Below are 5156 nucleotides of genomic sequence, written 5' to 3'. Positions count from 1 at the left end.
AACTACAGTAGTTAGATCAGTTTAGATGTGCTTAATGATTGAGTCTAATTTGAGGTTGAACAATCTTCCATAAGAATTGAGGTTTGTAGTTGGTTGGAACAGTGCAAGTTGAGTTTGCTAAATTTATTTGCGGAGCTTTGCTTTGAATGGCCAGAGATACCGCTCCACGACCAAAGAGAAAGATCTTAGTCACGTTTGCAGCAAAGAAGATGTCTTCCTCACTTTTTTCTTTCTCTTTTTGATGGAGAAAATTCTTTCGTCACTTGATTTTCTTTCACAGTTGCCAAAATTTAAACTTACAAAAGTTTGTTACTTTCTTTTTGTTCCTCTTGGATAATTGAGGGTATTGATTATAGGGCAAAGGTGATGCAGATTCCCCCTGTAGTACACACTCCTAGAGCTTTTAGCCACCGACGAGAATGATGGCGGCGGTGGAGAAGAGCGCATCGCGAATCCATTGGAGAGAGAGAGGGAGTGGGGCCCACTAGAAATTAAAAAAAAAAGAAAAATTTAAAAAAAACGGCGTTTACCGGCTGTTTAACGAGTGGACTTAATTGCACCCTTCTTCCGGAACTCTGGGGAAGTCAATGCGCTTTGACTGACTTTGGGGGGCTAAAAGCTCTAGGGGTGTACCACAGGGGGGAATCTGCACCTTTGCCCTTGATTATATCCAAACTTGTACATAAATGATACTAGTTCTACAAGTATGGCAATTTCATCATTGTAAATGATACTCCTATATTCTTTAATATATGATACTTTGCTTATTAGTAAATGATAGTATTGTTATATATATGACATTATTACTATAGGTAAATAACACTATTTATCTTAATAAATGATATTACGCTTCATTCATGATAAATAATATCCCTATGCATACGAGTAAATGATACTCCTTCTGTCCTTATAAATAGTATTTATTTCTAAATGACACGACTTTTAATAAATTAGTTAAATGTGTTGTGAGTGGAATAAGGGTCTCATTTTATTGTGAGTGAAAAATTTACCAAAAATAGAGTGAATACATTTTATGTGGACGGACGAAAATGACAAATTTGATACGTTTTATAAGGATGAGAGAAGAACTATTTTTACTGGTACCATTTACTTTAATAAATAGTACTCCCTCCGTCCCAGCCCAATAGGCTAATTTTTCTTTTTGGGGACGTCCCAGCCCAATAGGCTCAGTCTTAAATTATAAATAATTAGGGAATTCTTAATTCTTAATTAAAGGAAGATATACCCTTTAATTTGAAAACTCTAATATTCATTTCTCACTTTAATTTCATTCCTCCCTACACACTCTCTCTCTCTTCGACTTCCCCTCCCCTCTTCAACGACCAGAGCGTCGCCGCCGACTCCTGAGCTCCGGCGACACAGTCCCCAAACTGCACCTCCATCGTTCCTTGCCAGCCACCACTGACCGCCACCACGTTCATACTCACAACCCTGCCGCCGCCATCCCCTTCTGAAACTCCGGCGACAGTAGCCAATGCCGGCTACCGCCGCATCCCCCTCTAGAATCCGGCGAACAGCAGCAGCAGACGAAGCCTACCGCCGCTGCGCGAACGCCCTCTCTCAATCAGATTCGCTGCCTAGCTCAGATCTCGCTTCCACGTTCATACTCAGATCTCGCTGACCGCGTTCATACTCAGATCTCGCTTCCCCTAGCTCCGACCGACAGCAGCGGTTAGCTCACCGCCGGCCACCGTCTCCCTCTATCTCTCGGCTCAACAGTATCAACTCCCACCCGACTCGACTCAATAACTCCAAAATGGAGTTCAAAGCTTAGTCCAGATTTTCAAGTCATAGATCTGTCTTCTCCCCCTCCAGATCCCGGCGACTTCATTCCTCTTCCCAAGTCACCAAATCACCATTCTCTCTTCAATTTCCGACGACTGTCCAGAACTCCGGCCACCTTCCTCCTTTCTGTCCTCAATTTCCGGTGACAACAGGGCGTGCGCCACCCCTTCCCCTTCTCTCCTCAATTTCCGGCATCAATTTTGAACATCAATTTTCCGATTTTCTGGAAGTATTAAACAAAGTTCTTTGTGACTATGGATTTTGAACATCAATTTTTCTTATTGTGATTTATGTTGAGGTTTGTCGAGGGTTGGCCTTTGTTTGATCTGCATTACTATTTTTTCTAAGTGGTTGATCTCCATTACTTAAATTGCTTAATTTAATTGTAAAGTATTGTAAAGTAAAGGTGTGCTTAAATGTTTAATTGGTGTGGAACCCACCTTTTTTCTTCCAAATAGTGGGTTTCTTAATCTCTGTACCGAAAGGAACTTAGCCTATTAGGTTGGGACGGAGGGAGTAATACTTTTCACATATATATATATATATATATATATATATATATATATGTGTGTGTGTGTGTGTGTGTGTGTGTGTGTATAATACTTTTAATGCATGCAAATGATACTTTTGAATGAAATGGTAAATGATGCATTACGAATGACACTTTTAATAACATAAAATTGTACTTTTAATGTATGTAAATGATACTCCCTCCGTCCACCAAAAATATGCCACAATTTTTTATAAAATCAAATGATATTTAATATAAAAACAAAATGATATACTATTATAGATGACACTTTTAATGCACACAAATGACACTTTTACTCCATGTAAATGAAACTTCGTAAATGATAGTTTTTGTAAAATCAAATGATATATTGCAAATGACACATTTAATAACAGAAAGTGATAATTTTAATACATACAAATAATAATTTCGAATGGATCGTGAAATGATACTCCGGAGATGATATATACATTGCAAATGACACTTGTAATAACAAAAATTCCACTTTTAATGTGTACAATTGATACTCCCTCCTCCGTTCACGAAAAGTATGACATTTTGTCATTTTTGATGTCCACAAAAACTATGACACTTTTCATTTTAAGACACCATTTTTTTACAAACACCATTTATTTACAAACAAAATCATCGTTAATTCAATCTCAACCACTTATTTCAAATTTTGGTGAAACTCTTTCTCGACTACATAAAAAAACCACCAATTTTTTGAAAACTTGTGCCCACCATAGTTTTTTTGGTGGTCGACGGATGAAGTATTTTTTTTTATAAAATCAAATGATACTTTGTATAAAAAATAAATGGTATGTTAGAAATACACTTTTAATAAAAGAAAATGACTCTTTTAATGCATACTAATGAAACTTAATAACAAAAATGATACTACTTCACAAATGATATTGTATTTTGTATAAAAATAAATGATACTCCATAAATAAAATATTCCAAATAACACTTTTAATGCATGCAAATGATACTTTGAATGGACTAAAAGAATATGAGCAATAATAATAATAATAATAATAATAATAATAATAATAATAATAATAATAATAATAATAATAATAAGAAGAAGAAGAAGAAGAAGAAGAAGAAGAAGAAGAGGTAATTGCCTGTAAATCCATAACGTTTACACGGAATTGGTTTTTGCACCTAATTTTATTTTTCTACTTTTAAATACATAACCTTTCGTTTTTTGTCTCAAATTTGTCCGGTGACCGATTTTTTTTACGCTAGCGGCGGAAATGCCACTAAGGCAGCCGAAATTGATGAGATGGTAGCCGGAATTAACACCTAATCATATTTTTTACATGTGGCAAAAAAATTAAAAAGAAAAAAAAAGGAAAATCCCCCCCACTCCATCGTCTTTTCCCCCCTTCCCCCCACCCCAAGCCCTAACTCCCCCTCCTTCCACTCGGCGCCGCCCCCTGCCACCTCCACCGCCGCCGGCGCCGCCACCCACCGCAAAACCCTGATACCCGCGCCCAGGATCCGGATGCCGCCAGCGACGGTGCCCCCCTCTTCCTCCCCACCTCACCCTATGTTGCTCTCCAGCTGCTAAAACTTGAATCTGCTAAATTTCTCCAGCAATAAGCTCGTGGGAAGCTCCAGACCTGTATCCCATCATCATTTCATAGCTAGATATGTATTTACAAATAAATAAAAAAACCTAAGAGACGAACGATGGTTTGAATATGGGGGATCTGGACTTGGTTGTTTTTGTATTGTGTGGTCTGAGCTTGAGGGTGAAATCCGTGGACGCGATAGTGGTTGCTGCTGTAAACAGCAGTGGTGTTCGCTTGCTGTAGTCGTCGAAAACAAAGAGAAGGAGAATCGGTGTGTGATGTGTTTAACGAGAAGGAGAATCGGCCTGAGAAGGCCATCGACTCGCCGATTCTCGAACCACCAGCGGCGACTTCCAAGAGTTGAGAATTAGGGCTCGTTCCAGTGGGCAAAATTGAGAGAAGAAAGAGAATGAGGCAACGCCTAATAGCGTGGACCAGTCGCCAGAGTACCAGAGCAGCAGAGGCGGCAGATTTGTTGATAGGAGGAGGGGCGAACCTTCGGTCTTGGCGAGGCGGAAGAGGGAGGAAAGAGTCGAGTTCGGGCGAGGTGTGAAGGAAGAGAGGGAATGTCAGGTGAGAGGGGGAGGGGGCGGCGGGGAGCGGCGTGTGGTGGCGGCGGGTGGGGGGAGGTGAATTAGGGGTCAACGGGTGGGGGGAAGGGGGGAGAGGTGAATTAGGTTGGGGGAGATGATTTGAATTTTTTTTTTTGTTTTTATTTTTTTTATTTTTTTGCTACATGTAAAAAATATGTTGCCACATGTAAAAAATATTATTAGGTGTTAATTCCGGCTACCACCTCATCAATTTCGGCTGCCACAGTGGCATTTCCGGCGCCGGCGTAAAAAAAATGATCACCGGACAAATTTGAGACAAAAAACGAAAGGTTATGTATTTAAAAGTAGAAAAAATAAAATTAGGTGCAAAACTCAATTCCGTGTAAATGTTATGGATTTAATGAAAGCATTTTGTGTGTTTTGAACCCACAACCTTACAGTTAAAAGTCACACAATCCACCAATTGAGCTAGATACTCAACTAGTAAGCAAATTCATTCGTTAATAAATACTTTCATCCGTCTGCAAAAAATATGACACTTTTCTTTTTAAAACATGATTTTTTTCTTATCTTTTATCTTTATAAATACTCTTAATTTACAAAAAAAAAAAAACATCATTAATTCAATTTCAACCATGCATTTCAGAAGATAATAAGATCATTTCTTCATTACATAAAAATCACCATCAATTTTATTAAAAT

Source organism: Salvia miltiorrhiza, chromosome 7 (assembly GCF_028751815.1).
Source record: "Salvia miltiorrhiza cultivar Shanhuang (shh) chromosome 7, IMPLAD_Smil_shh, whole genome shotgun sequence".
Classification (NCBI taxonomy): Eukaryota; Viridiplantae; Streptophyta; class Magnoliopsida; order Lamiales; family Lamiaceae; genus Salvia; species Salvia miltiorrhiza.
This window is presented reverse-complemented; position numbering follows the sequence as displayed.